At 45.3% G+C, this 21,743-nt stretch overlaps 1 protein-coding gene across 1 annotated transcript in view; it reads right to left on the bottom strand.

Annotated features, from left to right (window-relative positions):
• The window catches only part of snx21 (sorting nexin family member 21), a 58,997-nt gene extending 37,257 nt beyond the window's left edge, over window positions 1-21,740 (bottom strand). The window contains exon 1 of the mRNA XM_054799059.1: window positions 19,821-21,740. The gene's annotated coding sequence lies outside the window, so the exon portion shown is untranslated. The remainder of the gene's footprint in view (window positions 1-19,820) is intronic.
• Between the last annotated feature and the right edge of the window lie 3 nt (window positions 21,741-21,743).

Below are 21,743 nucleotides of genomic sequence, written 5' to 3'. Positions count from 1 at the left end.
AGTTGCCCAGTTTGTGGTCAAGGAAGGACTGATATGAGATCTTTGGTAAGCCAGGCGAGAACAAACACAGGGGAATAAACTGTTAGTTGCTCTGTTTGTGGTAGAGGATTGTGTGACAAGCAAGGCTTGGGGAGGGAACTTTCAGTTTCTCTACCTGCAGTTAAAAGCTACTATATCTCCAAAGAGACATACATGACAATACACAGAGGACAAAAACCTTTGGCTGCTCCAACTGTGTTAAAAATGATTGAAAAGGGAACATATGAGAACCCACGGGAGAAAACCTGAAAACGGGGTATATGACTTCCCTGTTAAGCAAATGTAAAGTTTTGCAAAGCCTGGACAAATGAAACAAACAATGCAACATTATATGCAACTACTACAATAATGCAGACAATAGTGCAACATTGCATTGCACTGAATTTCACACTCCCGCCCATAGGTGGCGGTGATGCACCCCAATAGCTGGTATACCAACCACTGAAAACCAAACAAGCATAAGAAGCAATGGGGGTATTCTGCAAAAGTGGCTCAGCCAACCCAGGCTTTGTGCTCGACCCAGCTGTCTGTCCCGACCGCTTGGGTTGAGATATAAAAACAGATGGTAGATCAAGCCAGGAGTCTTAGTCTAAGTCCATGGAACATAGAGGAGCGTCTCTGAGCAATATCAGCATATCTCCCATCTCTCATCAGTATCACAATGTCAATGGCTCCATTCATGCTCACGGTGTCCCCCAAGGCTCAGTCCTCGGTCCCCTACTTTTTATAATTTATCTTCTTCCCCTTGGTGATATTTTTTGTTATTTTGGAATCGTTTTCATTGCTACGCTGATGGCACTCTACGCTGATCTATCTCGCAACCGAGCCCTCCTCATCATCACCCCCTCCTGCCCGGACAGACTGTCTCCAGGCCATCACTACCTGGATGTCCATGAATGTCTTCAAACTCAATGGCAATAAAAGTGACGTTCTTCTTGTAGGCTCTAAGTCAGCGGCCCATTCCCTCAATATTGAAATCGATGGCTGTTTAGTTCCGACTGTTTCTCAAGTCAAGTTGCCTCGTCGTCATCCTTGACAGCACACGATCATTCAAATCCCACATTAAGAAATTCACATGAATGCTTTGGTCACCTCTGGCCGTGATTACTGTCATGCCCTTGGACAGCTCGTTAGTTTGGCTAGGTGTCACTGATAAGTACAGCTGTGTGGCATCTGCATAGTAGTGGACGTTCATGGAGTGTTTTCTAATGATATTGCCGAAGGAGGACATACTGTACGTGATGTTGATGGCTGTGCATTTATAAATCCTAATAGACAGGCTGACTAGAAATAAGATAAATACCCCAGGTAAGATATTGAGGTTTTGCAGTGTTCAAAGTAAAATGAGGACACCTTCCGTAGTGGAACACATTACTCTCACCTGAGTGAGACACGCACTTCCTTGTTCCATTACACAGTATTGTCCGCTAGCTCACTGATTTACGCTTCGTTACTTGAACCTTGTCTTGGCTCTATCCATCTTTTTCTGCTTATCCGAAGTCGGGTCGCGGGGGCAGCAGCCAAAGCAGGGAAGCCCTGACTTGCCTCTCCCCAGCTACTTCCGAGGTGTTCCCAGGCCAGGTGAGAGACATGGTCTTTCCAACGTGTCCTGGGTCTTCCACCAGGCCTCCTGCCTGTCGGATGTGCCCTGAACACCTTAAGGAGGTTCTAAGTAGAGCTTCAAAATGCAAAAAGAAGAAATGGGAGTGAGACAAAAAGGTATTTATTGCAAAGAAGCATGAAAGGGGGCGGCATGACTCAGGTGGCAGAGTGAAGGTTGCGGGTTCGATCCTCCGTGCTCCCGTGATTGTGTCGAAGTGTCCTTGGGCAAGATACTGAAAGATCCTGATGTTGCATCACCAGTAGGTAAATGATGACAAAAGTTTAAGAGCACAGCCAAAAATCGAAATGAAATGTAGAAAAAAAAAGAGCGAGTAACGAGTAGCTCATTCTTGTTAATGAGCTGAAAAATGGGTCTGTGCCTGCTTGATGCCAGTGTCTCCAGGAGGCTCGAGGGAATGTTGCTCCAGCATCCACTGTCTGCAACTGACACATTTTTGTGAACTTCCCTTGCCATCCAACCCCAAATGTTCACGCAGGATGGTCCAAAAGAGTGAGCTTATTCCTCTTTGTGAAGTGCAGCGTTGGTCTGTTGAAAAAGCCAGTCGTTACCACACAGACGAGGGCCTTCACTCATGAGGGATGCTCCCTGCAGCATCTCCACATATCCACCTGCCATTTGACGCCCCTGAGCAACCTGAAGGTGCACTGTTCCATTGAAGGATCATGATGGCGCCCCCTCCGCTGTGCCGTGTGGAAAACATCTCAGGTAACATCTCAGTGACGTTGGAAGCCATCAGGACCGCCAAGGGAGAACAAAACTTGCTTCCACCTTTCAATGTCCCATGTTTGGCGCTCTCCTGAAAATTCCAAAACTTGAAGAAGACGAAGCCTTTGACGAGCTTTATCCTTACAGCTATAAAACTATAACATGTTTTTTCTTTAATATTTCAACTTCACGCTCCTAAAATGATAACAATAACAATCTCATAACATTATGTTATTCTTGTAAAAATCCAACTTTTTGCTTAATATTTAGACTTTATTCTTGTAAAATTACTGAACAATGTCAAAAGAAAACAGCAAAAATGGGGCAAATGAGCAAAGCTGATAGTAATAATCGGCTTTGTCACCTCCACCAATAAGGTGAGATGTAGTTTTTCCTGAAACAAATAAGTCAAACTTGTCTATAGCGGCCACTAGAGGGAGTCTGCCAAAGTGGCCGCTATAGACAGGTGGCCTCTATAGACAGGTTGGCGTCCAGTTTGAATGTTGACCAGTAGAGGAAAAAAAAGGGAAAATAATAATAATAATGTTGACCAGTAGAGGGCACTGCGGACTGCGGATAAAAGTTGTACAGCACTACTAGGCTTGTTATTATCATGGTTCATGGTTTTAATCCTGAACATGCATGAGTCAAACAGTAGCACATCACATAGTACAATTCACAATTTTGCATGTCCAAAAAGGAGTAGGAAGAAGCAAAGCTTATTTAATCCTACCCCTCATCAGTTTCACATCAGTTGCAATACATTTATTCACCTCTTGTTCTTCCAAGTGTACTTTGTAGGTCTACATGACAATGTAGTGCAATCATAGCCAAGGTTTTTACTTACTAAAAGGAAGCTAGAGGCTTAATAATAACTGATAGAATATATCCACCACCCACAGAACAAAGCTGTGCTAGTAATGTCTTACACTTGTTTTTAATATTTTACTTTTTATACGGCAGAGTGTCATTACAGCTTTAGTTCATCAGGAAGTGACGGGAAGTGACGGTGGGCGTCCCGAGCAGGAGAGCTAGGCTCAGTGCTAGCTGTGAGTTTGGAGAGAGTTGGGAAGTGTGTTTATGTTGGCGTGGATGTAAAGTCCTGCAGTGTTCTCCGCTGTTAATAAAGCCATTAAAGTGCATCGGCGACGTGAGTCTCTCCTTCCCCACAACAAGCGGCATTACAGTATTGACCAGTGCACACCAGGAAATAAACGGTGTCATTTCTTACAGGCATTGGCTGGACAGCTATGTAGTGGGGCTTGTTTAACCTTTGCCTTGTGGGCAAGCAGGAAGGAGAGACGATGCTGAGAGATGTGTGTGTGTTCTGAGCTGCTGTCTGGTGGCCGCGTTCAAGAAATAAAGTTGGCAGAAGCAACAGGAGAAGTTTCCTTCTTTGCTTCGGAGCTGAATAACACTGACAAGTTAACAGACTAGTAGCGAACGGAAAAGAAGACGGCTTTGTTTGTGTCGAATACAGAAGATGAGGACTTTGATGGATTTGTGGATGAGGATTGATGAAAAATAACGTGAGTACATTCTAAAATACTTCAATTAAGTACAACCCAACTCAGTTTTGCTCCCGCTGCCGCATGCATGCTAGCGTATGTTTTTTTTATTGTAGCGTCGCTGGGAGCACGTCCTGTTCCCAGCATACTTTGCGGTAATGTTTTGGTGCAAATGCTCTTAAAGTTACATGTTTGACCAGGAAATAGCAAGCTCAAAAGAAGACGCCTTTTTTATGTGGAACAACTGACAGTTTGTGTGGATCTTGTGAATGATTGTGACTGAGCTAGGACTCAGTAATTAAAGTCTACACACGACGGCTTCATTGATTGAAAAACAAAACTTTTTCGTGCATGAAGCTTCTACTTGAGTTGGTAATTTGGCCGCTATATGCGGTCAGATATTGACCAAGGGAGACAAAATGGGTGGCCGCTGGCCGCGTTGGACAGGTGACTGCTATACACAGGGTCTATAACATGTACATTTGTTGCAGGGGATTTTTCAGTGGCTGCTATTGGCAGGTGGCCGTTCTATAAAGGTGGCCGCTAAGACAGGTTTGACTGTATACTGTATATACTGTATACTGTACAGTAAATACTGACACAATGTGATGTGAACATATATACTGTATATGTATATGACTGTATATGAGTGGGGAGAGACCAAGCCAGTGGGGACAAAATCTGGGCAGATGAGCTCAATCTGTTTTTCAACAGATTTGAGTCTTCCCCCCCTCCATCCCCTACCCACTCACCACTCTTCACCCCTACATCCACATCCCAGCCATCCTCTACCCCCCTCTCCATAACTGATGATCAGGTGAGAAGTCAACTAAAGAAGATCAAGGCAAGGAAGGCCCCGGGACCGGACGGCATCAGCCCAAGAATCATCAAGGACTGTGCTGACCAGCTCTGTGGAGTGTTAAGGCACTTGTTCAATCTCAGCCTGAGCCTGGAGAAAGTCCCGGCCCTGTGGAAGACCTCCTGTGTGGTCCCGATACCAAAGACACCACGTCCCAAGGAGCCTAACCACTTCCGGCCTGTTGCCTTGACCTCTCACCTGATGAAGACCATGGAGAGGATTATCCTGCAGCACCTGTGACCCCTGGTGGGCACTCAGCTGGACCCCCTGCAGTTTGCTTACCGGCCTCGGATCGGAGTAGACGACGCAGTGATCTACCTCCTGCACAGATCACTGCTACACCTGGAGGACAGCGGGAGCGCTGTGAGGGTCATGTTTTTTGACTTCTCCAGTGCCTTTAACACCATCCAGCCGTCACTACTCAGAGTGAAGATGGAGAGTGTGGGAGTGGACCAACACCTGACTGCATGGATTTTAGACTACCTCACCAACAGACCACAGTATGTGAGGCTCCGTCACTGTGTGTCTGACATGGTGCTCTGCAGCACAGGTGCCCCTCAGGGTACGGTGCTCTCCCCTTTCCTCTTCACCCTCTACACCTCGGACTTCACACACAACTCCCCACAGTGTCACATCCAGAAGTTCTCCGATGACACAGCCATTGTTGGTTGTGTTTTAGAGGGGAATGATCTGGAATACAGGACGGTCATCAGGGACTTTGTCAGCTGGAGTGAGCTTAACCAGCTGCAACTCAACACCAGCAAGATAAAGGAGATGATCATTAACTTCCAGAGGAAAACATCTCACTTCACACCGGTGAACATCCAGGGAGCGGACATAGAGTTGGTAGACAGCTACAAATTCCTGGGTGTTCACCTTAACAACAAACTGGACTGGTCCGTCAACACCCACGCCCTCTACAAGAAGGGCCAGAGTCGCCTCCACCTGCTGAGGAGACTGAGGTCCTTTGGTGTGTGCAGGACTCTCTTACGGACCTTCTATGACTCTGTGGTGGCCTCAGCCATCTTCTACGCTGTGGGCTGCTGGAGAGGGGGCAGCACGGACAGGGACAGGAGCAGGATCAATAGACTGATCAGGCGAGCTAGCTCTGTCCTGGACGATCCTTTGGACTCCGTGGAGGAAGTGGGGGAGAGAAGGATGTTGGCTAAGCTGACATCCATCATGGACAACACCTCTCACCCGCTACATGACACTGTGGGTTCCCTTAGCAGCTCCTTCAGCAGCAGACTGTTACACCCACGGTGTAAGAAGGAGAGGTTCCGCAAGTCCTTCATACCGACCGCTGTCAGCCTCTACAACACCTGAACCATTTTTTATTCACTATGTCTATGCATTGCATGCATTGTCAATGACTATGCATTCTTTACTTGTGTACATACTTGTGTATCTTGCTTGCTGCTGTAACAGATGAATTTCCCTGCTGTGGGATTAATAAAGTACTACTACTACTACAACTACTACTACTATACTGTATACTGTACAGTAAATACTGACACAATGTGATGTGAACATATATACTGTATATACTGTATACTGTACAGTAAATACTGACACAATGTGATGTGAACATACAGTATATACTGTATATACTGTATACTGTACAGTAAATACTGACACAATGTGATGTGAACATACAGTATATACTGTATATACTGTATACTGTACAGTAAATACTGACACAATGTGACGTGTGCTTGTGACATGAACAAATATACTGTTTATACTAAATGAAACGACACAATAAACTTCAGTTGTAGTTGAAAGCATTTGTTTTTCCGTTCACGTTTTTTTTTACTCACTTCCTGCAAATGCATCACGGCCAATCACGCACATTCAAAGCCCCCCTTGCACATAACGGAGGACCTTGAAAGGCCACACAGAACATGTCTTTTGCTGGCTGACCTGCGGGACATGTGACCGGCGTCTTTGACCTCGTTGCATGGGATGCGATGCTTCACGTCTGGATGTCGACAATCTCCTTCCTGTTGCTGTCAATCTCATGTGGAAAGGAAACCGGGGTCTCCCGTCAATGAAGCGCTCATCACAACGTTGCAGCGTGGCTCTGAAAGGGGGGGCTTTCACCTGTGTCGCACTCCTCTCCGTCGCCAATGCTAAAAACGGGCTTCAGTCCCCGGAAAGGTTTGCCCACTCCATGTCTGCTGGCAAAAGACAACTTGGCTGTTTTGTGGGGAAAACCCGGCCATTTGTGCATTTTCTCTCCGAAAAAAGGCAGTCTTCCCGCAAAAGACGCACGTCATTCAGCCTTCAGTAGGTCAGCATTTGTAAATACTTGATCATACAGCATAAAACACAGCATAACAATGGCGAGAGCGCACATGTACAGTGCAAGATGGACATGGAGGTGGCTGCTAGCCTGGCAACCAGGCTAAAGGCTCAACCGCGACTCCCATTTCCGTCCGTGGTGTCAATCATCTTTCATCATTAGGGGTGATTACAAAGTGACTAAATTTCTCCTGTGGGCACTGGGCCTGGGACGACAACAAAGGTATCAACTAATCACAGGATAAATGAAAAGGAAGTGGATCATCAATATAGTGCCATGTGCACGCATGTCTGCCGCCTCCACACGGGGGCCGCTAGCAGGAGAGTGTAATGTCGTGGAAATGAAAGGATCCCTGACACGGTTGACCAACTTTGCTTAAATACGTCATATATTGTTTGTAATTATATCCTACATTGTTTGTTTTTTTAAAGCAAACTGTACATTTGCGAAAAATAAAATGTAGAGTTGATTGCACCAGCCAGCTCTCGCTGTTCAGTCTCGTTTCCGGAAGTGACGCAAACGGAGCACTATCACTCAGGTCAACAGACATGGCGCTGTACGAGACAGAATGTTTGCGGGGGTGAAATAGAACTTGCGGAACAAGGACTTAAGCCTAAAGACACGCAGGTGATTGGTCACCTTCAAAACACAGAATGCTAAGTGTAACCTACCCTGGAGCTGCTCGTCCTTCAATTATTCTTTTAAATCGGCTTCTTCATGAGCGTAAAGGGGTCGTTATAGCCTGACTTATTCCACCGTCAACATATGGCTGTGAAAAGATGTTTATATAACATGTACAATGCTTTGTAGCCTTGTCGCTATCATGGAATAGTGTTTAGAAGGCATTATGTAAACAAGGCATGACTTGCTGTACGCTCTTCTGTGGCAACTTTCTAGTGGCCGTTGTCGTCTTTTTTTTCTCCTGTGTAGCAGCCGGTACTATTCCACTGGTGGAATAGCATCCTTTTTCAAAATGTGTTGATGCCGTGTGTTCTTTCGAAGCATCCTTGGAATGAACACTGCAAAAAATAACTCACGGCAGGCATTCTCTGCACTTGCTTCATCCATTGTTGTCTTAAAGCTTTCTCTTTTGGAAAAGAAAAAAAACAGTATCACTCAGGCACTGTGAACATCCAGCAGCAACACGACATTTTGGCACGACTACTATTTGGATGAAAAATATACGGACCCAAGTCGACCATCTACCTCGAGAAGCGTTTGTTTACTCTGCTGTAGCGGTGGAGGTTTAGAGGTGTCACCCGGATGTCGTCACTTCCGGAAATGATGCTTTGCTGCTGCCATCGACTCTAAATGTCATTTTTGCTCATTTACAGTTTGCTTTGAAAAATCAAACAATGTGGAACATAATTACAAACAATACATAACATATGAAAGCAAAGTTGATGCATCATGTCAGTGACCCTTTAACAGTTGAACTTCACTCTCCGCCGGCGGTGGAGCCCGACTCCAGAGACTGCTTCTGGACCTCCAGGAGGAACTTCACCGAGAGGGCGAACTCTGACGGGTTCTGTAAAGACATACGGATGTCACGCCGCTCTCCAATCCATCAGCCGTAGCCAATCAGCACCAAGAACACAATGTGTAGGTTCTCCCGTGGCCACAGCCCAACGGCGGTCAGAGGAGTGAAACATGTGCGAGTCACTGAATCATTTCTTGTGTTCGACCTAGTAAGGTCCAGTAGGTTGATCATTCAAATTCAAACGGAATTTGAACTTGGAGAGCGTTTCAACAAGAGACAAAAGTACGAAAACGTTCATGCTTGTCTGAGAAAAGTGGACCAAGTGTTAACCCTTTTCGTTCAGCAAACACTACTTTTGCATTCGCTTCTTGTAATAAAGTCACTGTATGATTTTTAAGCTCTGGTTTTGTTACTGCTCCCTCCTGGGTATCGACCCTCTTCACATTGGGTCCTAGTCCCAAACTGAGATTACAGTTCAACATATGGTACTTGATTTCATTTCATTTTACAAGTCATAGAGGTACGCATGAATGGTGCTTTTCTACTACTCCACACTACAGAATAAATAATAAAAGCACGCATGATGCCTGTTGATATCGGATATTCCAGGCTGCAATATCGGTACCGGATCGGGAGTGAAAAAATGGTACCGCAGGGGTGTCCAAAGGTTTTCCAGCGAGAGCCACGTGAAAGGATGACGAAATGAAAGGATGCAACTTTGCCACTTTGATATTTTGTAAATATGCTAAGAAGCTATATATATTTCAAAATAAAAGTTTGTGATATAGGTGAAAAAACCTATTATTAGGATCGATTCCATCTTTTATTCCCCATTTCTCATTTATTTTAAAAATATTTCAACTTTCTTCTTCATTTTTATGCATTTCCTTCTCAGAATGGGTGTAATGCAAGTCATATTTTGACTTTATTCTCGTAAAACTACAGCCGTTTTATTTATTTCTGCTGTTTTTTTTCCATATTTTGACTTTATTCTCATAACTTTTTCCACAACCAAATTCTCCAAAAATAACAATTTCATGTGTTGTTCTGTCGTTTCTCATAAAAAGTCTTTTTTTTCTTGAATATTTCAACTTTCTGCTACTAGGATGACATGATTTTCCCCGCTATGATATTATCATCTTATTCTTGTAAAATGATGACTTTTTCCCGCTTTTTTTCTTCATATTTTGTCTTTATTCTTATTTTGGGGTGTTTTTGCTGTTTTTAGTTTAGTCATGATATTTTTACAACGTGCCCGACCTTCCTGAGCGACACAGGGGTCTTGCTCTGGTAGTGCTGTGCCACAGAAAATAGATCCCTGACATCTTCAGCCTCCAGCAGGGATGGAGATTCCTCCAGCATTTGTGTGACGGACAATGCGGCGCTTTCACACCCACTGGTGGTCCTTGGCCTTCCAATGAGCTCCATTGCTCGTGCAAGTCGGATCTTACACCTAAAATCGGTGTTCGCCATACATTCATTCATTTCCGGTTACATTTTGCTCTCCTCTCTCTGAGCTTTTTATGATGTTCATTTTCACTTCCATGCTGATGCCGTTCCTTTTCTTAGGGACGAAATTGAATTCAATTACGGGAGAGCGTTCGTAAACACGGACCGCCGGGGGTTTACTGAAGTAGCATGAAGACAACTTAGTAGCCCTGATAGAAAGTGTATCCCCTTCCGTGGGAGTGCGCAGGGGGCGGAGCTGAGGCTCCTCTCCGAGGTATTATTTTAGTTTATTTAAAAAAAGAAAACGTGGATTGCGATCATGCTTTGAATGTTAAAGATTGGTATTGTAATGCGACACATTTCTAGCGGGATAAATTGTTTTGATTCTGCACATGACGTGTCGCCCAAGTTAATAGCGTACACTGCACCGTACGACGATGCCTTTTGTCATCCTTCTCCTTATTATAGTGTGGTTTGGCTGTCAGGCTGCTGACTAAACGCAGGCTAAACACAAACACGCTTTAATTCAACATTTTGGATCAATGTGTTTCTGATCAGTACAGTAGATCTTCATCAGTAGCCTGGTACCCAGCCGTGGGTCATTTGGTACCGGGCCGCACAGAAAGAAAAAAATAATTTCCATGATGTTTTATTTTGAAAAGTGGCCGGATTCTCTCTGTTACATCCGTCTCACTTGACGCATGTCCATTGTGGGTGTGCTAACTTTATCTCATGCCGCACAGATAGACTACTAGTGTATTTGTACCATTTTTCTTTCACCTCATATTTGGTGTAAATGCTAATACTATGTGGGAATGCATGAAGGTAAGTTTAATGACTTATTGAGTGCTAATGTGCACATTTGTCTCAAGTGAATTCATGCTAGCGTGTAACCACGCACGTCAAACAGCCATGTCATCATCTCTCTGGAAAAACTTGGCTGGAACTTGAACTGGTGGATGGTGGGTCGCCATTCATTTTGTGCTTTTAATTTGATGTTATTCATGTCTTAGTTTCACACAATACATCATAAATAAGATCAATTAGATCGTTATAATGTGCCTCCTTTTTTATTTTTGCAAGATTTGTTGAATAACATGCCATTTGTAAAACTGCCATTGTCTGGCGACCAGACCCCGCCCCTCTCCAAAGTCAGCTGGGATAGGCTCTAGCATAATGAGGACAAGCGACATGAAAGGTGCTTTGAAGGCTGTTCCAAGACCCCACTTTGGAAAGGCTGACCACATCTCTATATTCCTTTATCCAACATACAGACAACTTCTTAAAAAAGCTCCCCCTGTACGTACAGCAGTTAAAGTGTGGAATGAAGAAACTGATCAAGTACTTCAGGACTGCTTTGGCTGCACAAACTGGGATGTGTTTAAAACTGCAGCGGGGAGGGAAGATTGTACTGTTGATTTGGATGAATATGCTTAACAAGGGAAAAGGAGCCGCATAGACCCCTGTTTATTGATGAGACTGAGGTGGAGAGGGTGAAAACCTTCAAGTTCCTTGGCACACACATCAGCGAGGACCTCACCTGGTCTCACAACACCCAACAAATTCTGAAGAAGTCCCAAAGGAGACTGTACTTCCTGAGAAGACTGAGGAAATTTGGCATGTCCACCACAATCCTGAGTTGCTTCTACAGATGCACTATCGAAAGTGTCCTTACCGCCTCCATCACTGTTTGGTACGGTAACTGTACAACACGTGATAGGAAGGCACTCCAGCGGGTGATCAAGACCTCACAGAACATTGTTGGGGCAGCCATCCCCTCACTGCAAGACATTTATAAAACTAGAGTCCTACGAAGAACACACAACCTCATCAAGGACAGCACACATCCACAACACTCATTATTCACACTCCTACCGTCAGGCAGACGCTACAGGAGTTTGAAGTCCAGGACCACAAGGCTGGCTAACAGCTTTTACCCACAGGCCATCAGGCTCCTCAACGAAGCACTCGCACACGCCGCACGCAACACACGCACACACTCATAGCACTTTATTTATTTATTTATTTATTTGTATTATTTACTTGTATTAATGTCTCTTCTGTTGTTGTTGCTTAATTTATTGGTATATATGTTTATGTGTTTATGTTTCTTATGTTCTTATTCTTTCATTTGTTTTCTTTCTTTTCTTGGGAGAATGAACAGAATAAGATTTTCATTGCATGGTATAACTGCTGTTGTACTATGCACATGACAATAAAACTCTCTTGAATCTTGAATCTTGAATCTTGAAATGGGTGGATGTTTCCAACACTAACAGTGTATTGCTTCTTGAAAAACGTCTTTTTCAAGTCTAGATTGTGTCTTTCGGATTCGGTGTGATGCTCGTTGGCGGTGCTTCCACCAAATGTGCATTCAAAGCCCACCAGCAGAAGAGGAATTTGTCTGTGTTGCTTGTCTTGCAGTCTGGTGGTAGCTTTACAGTGGTTATTACTGTCTTTTTCTTGTTTGTTTTTTGTTACTGTGGTTACTACTGGTCCGAATATGGAAAACCACCTGTTTCGGGTCTGGGTTTTTTTCTTCCCCTTTCTGTGGGCAGGTGTTTTTGTTTTTTGTTTTCTGAAATATACAATTGTATTTCGATGTTGTTGTTTTTTTACGAAAACTATTATTCCGATGATCAAAAGTTAACATTTTGTCCATTCCCCAATCAGGATGCAGCTCCCACTGGGGAGCGTCTCCGACTCACACTCGGTGAGATTCCACTTGGTTCCTGAACGATTCGTCTTGTTTTATGATCCAAAAGAAACGCACGTGCTGGGCGTATTGATATGAATTTGCATATTTAAATATGGGCGTGCTGAGGGAGGAGTCTGCGCTCAATGAATTGGCATGAGCTACAGCTTCATTCGGCCCGCACGGGTGACATAGTTTCAACACCCAACTGAAGACATCACACTCATTTGCTGAGGAATTGCCATAACGTCCCTCACCTTCCACTTATTACAAGATAATGGAAGTAAATTCATCTGTTTCATGCTTATTTTAATTGGTGGCGTTGTACGATTCAAGAAGACCACACACATACAAGCCTTTGGACACACAGATACTTGTACAAGCCTTTGGACACACACATACAAGCCTTTGGACACACACATACTTGTACAAGCCTTTGGACACACACATACTTGTACAAGCCTTTGGACACACAGCTACTTGGACAAATCCACTCCTTTGGACAAACCCAATTTCAATGGACTAACACACATTTCTAAAGTGCCCATCCACCTCCATAATAAAGATGATTAAATGATTCTCTGACCGGAACCTTTCCATGGTGTCCCAACTCTTAAAGAACCACTACCCTTTCCCACATTGGTCCTTCAAGCCGGATAGAGTCCCACTATTGAACACTATGGAGTCATCACAGGTTGATTCACAGCAGCCCTCTGTCAGACCCAACAGAGATCGTCGTCTTCCACAGCATTTGGCCCAATATGACGTCACTCTCCTTCCCTCTCAGCTGCCTGGCGCCCAAGCCTCCTCACTTCCTGTAGGACAATACGGTGAACCAAGGCCAACCAGAGCGAGGAGTGCGTTGAGTTACCAGTCATCTGCTTCTTCACTTCGGTCCTCTCGACTTTCACATGGGCGCCAATTGCTTCAAGAGATACCCGATGTTCATGTAGCTGCGCTGGAGGAGCAAAGAAAGGGTTTGGAGCTTACTGACCTGCAGCAAGAAATAGAGGAGGAAAGGAAAGCGGATATGGAGGCTGAAAGATTGGATGCACAATCTAGTGAAGGACAGAGGCTACAAGAGGAAGCTCACCGAGCCAAAGAGAGTATGGTAAGGGAGATGGGACGGCGCAAACGCCTCAAGAAATTGGAACGAGAAGTGCACATTGCCAAGATTGTTAAGTCCTTCCTGTCAGAATCTGAGGATGATGCAAGGTCAACATTCTCATCTCGGCCCACTTTCAACACGCCACCACTCTCATCAAAGGCTACTCCAGGGCCCCCTCTTCAACCATCCATCCTCATCCAGCATCCAGCACTGCACCAGCATCCACTCCCAGTTCACGTGCAACCTCCTGTTGTCGCTCCTATGACACAGACATTAGTAACAATTACCAAGCCTGTCACGAGTGTCCAGACTAGTGCACCTATTACACTGGCATCCACTGCAGCTCCTGTGTCTGCACCCCCACCTGTAATGGTCTCCTCTGCCAGTCAGTATGCACCAGTCCCATTTAATCAAGCTTCGACAACGACCTATGCAGCTACGGTGCCACAGACCATGGCTGCCACAACTAGCTTCCCGTCCCAGCATACAGGGGTCTCAGTTATAGGCTCAAGAAGCACTATGCCACAACCATCGGTTAGAGCTGCTCCACCTTCAACTGTGCAGTATGCTCAACCCCTTTTACCAGCTGCAACTCAAGTCCCAGCAGTGCCATCCTTGTCCTACCCTGGCAGAGACACTGATTGCTTCATCCTTTGGCATCCCCAAACCAGTACTTCCACTGTTCGAAACTGGTCGGGAAAGTGAATTCGCTCTCCTTAAGATGGCCTTGGACAATTTGTTGAATAGTCACCCTCACCTCAGTGAGCAGTATAAATATCAAGTTCTTCTAAGTCAGCTCAAACTCCCTAGCGCTCTACAGTTAGCTAAGCCATACATGTATGACACCAGACCTTACACAGCGGCACTAGGGGCTCTGCAAGACAAATATGGCCAACCCAGGCAACTGGTGCAAAGTGAATTGGGTGCAATCCTGAACTCATCAACCATCAAAGCGGGTGATGCAGAAGCGTTCGATACCTTTGCCCTTTCAGTTCAGTCCCTAGTTGGTATGCTGCGGACTTTAGAGGGACCCTTTGGATGTGAGCTATGCTGCGGACTTTAGAGGGACCCTTTGGATGTGAGCTCAAATGTGGTTCGCACGTCGACCGCCTTTTCAGTAAGATGCCTCCTGCTCACAGGGACGGATTTGTGGAATATTGTCTTTGTCGTGGCATCTTACAACCAGGTACTGACCAAACCTACACTCTGCCAGACCTCTCAGCCTGGCTCCAGATGAAGGCTCAAGCTAAGCGCTTAGCTAGCCGAGCTACTCAACTCTACAACTCCTGGTCTACTCCTGCTAAAAACAGGAACTACGGCCCAAAGAAAAGACAGCGTCAGTCCTCCTTTGCTCAGGGGAGACAGCAAAAAGTCAGGTCACAACGCAGCCAAAGCCACCAGCTTTCAAAGCCAGCCCTTATTGTCCATTCTGCAATAATAGAGAGCATTATCTCAACTCCTGTGTGGACTTTAAGAAGTTGACTACCGGTGAGATGAAGAAGTGGATCCAAGAAGGCGACAGATGTTGGAAATGCGGTTGCGGCCACAAAACTACAGCCTGTACGCTTAAACGGCCTTGCAAAATGTGCAAAGAGACTCACCTCACTGTTCTGCATGACCCCATCAAAGAATTATCTCAGCAGATCCTAATGGTGAGCAACCAGAAACCCACAGTCTACATTGAGCAGACTCGAAGCCCCCAAAGAGTCCTGTTAAAGGTTGTAAGAGTGCTTTTACATCATGGAGACTGTGCCTTAGAGACATTTGCAGTGCTTGATGACGGCTCTGAGAGAACGATTATCCTTTCGCGAGCAGTAGAGCAGCTACAACTTGTAAAGCACCCTGAAATGCTTCATTTGAGAACTGTTCAGCAAGAGGTGACGGAGCTCCCTGGGTTTTCAGTCGGCCTTCATGTTTCCCCCCTTTCCAAGCCAAGCAAGAAGTACTGGATTGGAAACGCCATCACAGCTGAAAGCCTGAGCTTATCTGAGCACACATACCCAGTAGCTGCACTCCAAAACCGCTATGAGCACCTGAAGGGACTTCCGTTGCCACAGATCCATCGAGCCCAACCGTTGCTACTCATCGGATCTGATATGCCGCAGCTCCTTGTTCCGACACAACCAGTGCGAGCAGGCCCATCTGGTAGTCCCATAGCCATCTGTACAAGACTAGGCTGGTCCCTACAAGGCCCTTCTGTGATGCCTGTCTCTTCCCATCAGCCTTCCTGTCTGCACATTGCCACTGAATCCCCATATACTGAAATTCTCAAGAATGTGGAACGTCTTTGGCAGATTGATACTCTCTCATATATCAGTGAGAAGACTGCATCTCGTTCCAAGCAAGACCAACATGCGCTCACCCTTTTACAGATGGACTAGGAACATGTATCTGTCGACGGAATCCGGTGCTATGCTACTCCTCTGCTACGTCGCCAACCAGCCACTATGCTATGTGCACCTCCAGATGCTGTAATGCCAAATTTACGCAGCATTGAACGCAGGTTGGCCAAAGACCCTCAGCATGCAGCTTCTTACTGCAAAGAAATTAACAAGCTTCTACAAACAGGATATGTTGAAGAGATTTCGCCCGAGGATACAGCAAAGACCACTGAGTCGTGGTACGTACCTCATCACATGGTGCACCACAATGGAAAGGACTGAGTAGTTTTCAACTGTTCTTTCACTTACAATGGCCAGTCTCTGAAGGATCAACTCCTGCCTGGACCAACGTTGGGCCCTACCATGATTGGGGTCCTGCTGCGGTTCAGACGCCATGCTATAGCCATAAGCGGAGATATAAAGGTGATGTTCCACCAAATTTGCTTACTTCCCCGCGACAAACCACTCCTTCGATTTCTGTGGCGGAGCATGGAGACGACCTCTAGTCCACAGATCTTTGAGTGGCAAGTCTTACCCTTTGGTACAACCTGTAGCCCCTGTTGTGCAGTGTACGCCCTACAGCAGCATGTCAGGGAGCATGAGCCACCGGATTCACTGCTCATGCAAGTGATTGAGCACTCGTTCTATGTGGACAATTGCCTCCATAGTCTGGAGAAGGTTGAAGATGCCAAGCCTTTGATAGATAATCTGCGTGCACTTTTGAGCAAGGGAGGCTTTGATATCCGGCAGTGGGCAAGTAATCTGCCAGAAGTTGTTGCTCACCTCCCTCCTGAAGCACAGTCAGCTAGTAGTGAGCTGTGGTTAACCGAAGCCAGCGATAACATCAATGAACTCACTCTTGGATTATGCTGGGATTGCTTGAATGATACACTCAGTTTCAAGCATTATGCTACTCCCTCTTCAGTTGCCAGCCTCCGAAATGTCTACAGTGTTCTGGCCAAGCTCTACGATCCTTTAGGATTCATCCTGCCATTTACCACGAGATGTAAGGTGCTTATCCAAGACATGTGGAAGTCTAACATTGGCTGGGATGACCAGATCCAGTCCGTGGAACTACTTGACAAATGGCGGAGTTGGGTAGAGGAGATTCCTGCTCTACAACACATTAAATTGCCACGTTCCTATGCAGACTCTACCGCTGACACTGCCACTTCAACCAGGCACATTCACATTTTCTGCGATGCCTCTGAACGTGTCTATGGGTCAGTGGTGTACATGCAGATGGTAGATGACAATCAGCACCTCCATGTGTCCTTTGTGTTTGCCAGATCCCGGGTGGCACCCCGAAAGCAGCTATCTATTCCGCGCCTTGAACTCAGCGCCGCACTTACATGACAGCTTGCCAAATTGATTGGGATTGAGCTTGATATACCTCCCGAGCACATCACTCTCTGGTCAGACTACACGACCGTGCTACACTGGATTAAATCAGAATCCTGCCGTTTCAAAGTGTTTGTGGGGACCCGCATCACAGAAATCCAGAACTTGACAGACCCTGCTCAGTGGCGGTATGTCGATTCTTTGAACAATCCAGAAGACGATATCACTCGGGGACTCACCCTGCAGGAGATAATCCAAGGACATCGCTGGAACAAAGGCCCACATTTTCTTTGCCTGCACAAGACGTAGTGGCCCACTATACCTTCATTGGAACTGGAACCAGATGCCACAGAGCTGAGGAAATCTGTCTTTGTTGGAACCGTTTCCACTACTTCACTCATTCAGCTTCCTGACCCCAGGAAGTGCTCCACTTGGAAGCAGCTTCTTCAGGAGACAGCTAGCTCCCTTCACGGGGCGGCTGACGCCAGTACCACACCATCACATTCAGCTGCTGACTTCCTGCAGGCAGAGAAGCTTATGCTACAACGAGCCCAAGAAGAGTTAAGGGCTCTCAGAACTGGACATTCTCTGCCCTCAAATAGCCGCCTTGCATCACTTTCGCTAGAATATGAAGAAGTCACAGGGCTGCTCAGAGTTGGCGGATGGTTGCGACATGCAGAAGGCATAGATCTGGATATGATTCACCCTATCATCACGGACCCAAAGCATCACGTGACAAAGCTTGTAATCAAGGAGACAGATGAGATATTGCTACACCCTGGGCCGGAAAGAGTGTTCGCTGAAATCAGGCGCAGATTTTGGATTATACAAGGCAGAGAGGCAGTGCGGAAGCATCAGAATACATGTCTGGCATGCCGGCGATGAAAAGGCAAACCTGACTTTCCCAAGATGGCTGATTACCCACCTGCCCGACTACGAATACACAAACCACCTTTCTATTTAACCGGCGTTGATTGCTTTGGACCCTTCCAAGAGAAAATTGGGAAAAGATGGGGAATTATCTACAAAAGTATGACAACTCGTTCAGTGCACTTGGAATTACTGAAGAGCCTTGACACAGACGCCTTTCTGTTGTCCCTACGAAGATTCATTTCGCGACGAGGCAAACCCTTTGAACTTCTCATGGACAATGGGACTAACTTTGTTGGAGGGGAACGTGAATTACCTGAAGCATTCGCTTCAATGACAACTCACTTGAGAGAGCAACTAGCGGCGCACCAGATTTAATTTCGATTCAATCCTCCAAGCGCGCCGCACTTTGGGGGCACATGGGAGAGGGAAGTGAAACCCATTAAAACGGCCCTCAGAGTCGTTCTAAAAGACCAGACCGTTCCTGAACTCGTCCTATTGACGATGCTGGTGGAGGTTGAAGGCATAATGTATGCTAAACCCCTAGGTTACCTGTCTTCAGACGCCTCAGATCCAGACCCAGTCACGCCTAACCTCCTCCTCATGGGTCGTCACGATTCATCTCTACCTCAAGCCATCTATGACCCGAGTGATTTAGGAAGAAGACGCTGGAGGCACAGCCAAACCCTTGCAGATGGCTTTTGGTCATCTTTCATCCGGCATTACCTGCCAGGGCTGCAAGAGCGTAGTAAGTGGAGGAACGAGGGCAAGACACTCTTGGTTGGTCAAGTCGTCCTGATAATGGATCCTCAACTCCCCCGATCATCGTGGCCTGTGGGAAGGATTATTCAAACCCATCCCGAAGCCGATGGAAGCAGCCGCATGGCCAGTGTTCAAGTGGGAAATCGCACCGATTGTCGTCCAGTGGCTCGCCTCATTCTGCTCTGGCGAACGCAAATTTGGGCCCTGTTTTGTGCGTACGGAAGCTTTATAGGCGAGGGCCCAGAGCAGCAGCTAGCAAGAATGTTTTGCAGCACGCATATGTTAGCAATGTTACAAACATTTTGAAATATGTACAATCAAGTCTGTGATTCATTGGGTCTGATAAAACTTGACTTTAATTTGACAACTCATTCGCTTCTCTACCCCAAGTATTAAAGAAGTTAGAACAAATGTCATGGCGGGAAATCGTGCCTCTGGTTCCCATTGCTTTAACATTGAGTCAAGACAATGTAACTCCGGCTGTGACATTTCCTTTAAAAGTCAACAGAGAAGCCATTTACATTTTTTTCGATAATCAAAGAGTCCTCAAGTATCATAAATGCTGCAGAAGCACGGCGCTACGAATTGCATGCACACAGTAGTTCCGGGGCAAAATTAACATATTTCACACCATCAGATGTTCATGAAATTTCATCTGCAGATAGATATTAAAGTGAATTTATATGCTACATACCTCTTAGCTTGTCCTGGAGCTCCGATCTATGAGTTTGAAAATGCGGGGATTCTTCTTCTTCTTCTTCTAGTTTAATGGCGGGTTGCAACCATGACTTGAAAAGGTGCATACCGCCACCTACTGTACCGGAGTATGTAACATGGGCCATATACAGTATCTTACTTTATGCTATCTTAGATAGTGAGGAGACTACTTATACTACTACTAATAATAATCCTAATAATAATACTTATACTAAAATATTCTAATACTTATCTATATTCTATGATATAATCCTGTGTCCTTCAAATATTCTATCACTGCCCTCTGTATATCTCTTACCCCCTCCCCACCTGTTCCTAAGATACCCTCAATGCTCCATTCCCTTCCTATCTTCTTAATTCTTTTCCTTAACGTTACACGTTCTTCCCTATATCTCTTGCAGTGTAGTAATATGTGTTCTACGTTCTCTATACTTTTGCACTCCATACATACTTTTGATTTACATTTCACTATCAAAAACAATGCGGGGATTGTGTTTGTATCATTCTTAGATAGTTTTCACCTGGAACCGCCGCGCTGGATGATGACGTCACTAAGCCTCGCTGCTAGTGCACCGTAAACTACCCATAACTCCCCATAAACGTCACTTAAAAGTTGTTTTAAAATAAGACCGGATTAGTCAACGGTGAATGCGGAATAAAGTGAATGAACTGACCAAAAGAAGAAGCAGCGAATCAACTGTTTCACAGGTCAACTACAACTCCCATGACCACCACCTACCCGGAAGACGATGACGTCACCCACAAGCAAACTGGATCGTTTAACGTCTTTATCATTAAAAGTGCTAAAACCAACACACACACCATTATAAAGCCTGCCGTGCTTAAATCCAATGCTTCATTTCCTAGTATCGATTCAATCGATTGATTACCTTTTAAACGACGCTAGATCGATATATACAGTATGTCGTCCTGAATGGAAACTTGCGAACCCAGATCGATGTAGTTGAACCGTAGGAATATAAATTGTTGCCTCGATATAGTGACGGAATCGTTACATCCCTAATGGTAAATATTTATTACGTATTGTCGACACTGGTATAATAAAATGTGTTTTTTCCTCGGGAAATGCCAATCTGGCGCCCTCCAGCGGAGAATAAAAGGTTACAAGTTGCCGTATTGCTAAGTGGAGCATTTTAAAAAACAATTCAGAACATTTTTGGAATGTGTTTTCATCTTCGTATCGTAAAGATTATTTTAAAAGTGAGATCAAATCTTTTCCAATCTAAATCCATCATGATTTTTAATTATTTATCAGCACTTCTTGGGTCTGGCAAGAGAAAAGATTTGGCTCATTAGCTCCCTCCAGAGAACAAGATGATATTACACAATAAATCAACTTTTGGCTGGTACAGTAAATGTTTTTATTCAGACTGACATTAGAGTATTTTAATAATCATATCGTGTATGTATCATATTAGGATTCATACCAACATACTACTGTGATATGGATGGATAGCATCTTCACATCCAAGATGGAGGTCTTCCTTCCCGCCACATCTGAGTGAGCGGCAGGTGGGTGGGCTGTGACTGAAAGGGGCGGGGCTAACATGGGTGTGACGAATGGCGATCATAACAGATGAGTGCATGCTGGGTCGCCACGGCAGCGCCGAGACACACGTAGTTTGGAATGACGTCATAAAAGAAGCAAAAGCAGCACAAACCATCATGTCATAACTTTTTATTAACTGGGGATGAGGGTGCGTGTGTGTGTGTGTGTCAAATGAAGAATTCTAACAACATTACTTTTACATCCAAAATATCTACATGTTCATGCTGAGGCGCGCGCGTGTGTGTGTGCGTGTGTGTGTGTGTGTGTGTGTATGCTGCTACAACGTTTGCTGTATTCGTCAGCTACTGTCTAGAAAAGCATGATGGACAA

Source organism: Dunckerocampus dactyliophorus, chromosome 1, assembly GCF_027744805.1.
Source record: "Dunckerocampus dactyliophorus isolate RoL2022-P2 chromosome 1, RoL_Ddac_1.1, whole genome shotgun sequence".
NCBI classification, from domain to species: domain Eukaryota; kingdom Metazoa; phylum Chordata; class Actinopteri; order Syngnathiformes; family Syngnathidae; genus Dunckerocampus; species Dunckerocampus dactyliophorus.
The sequence above is the reverse complement of the archived record's forward strand: the minus strand, read 5'-3'. Positions and strand labels throughout refer to the sequence as shown.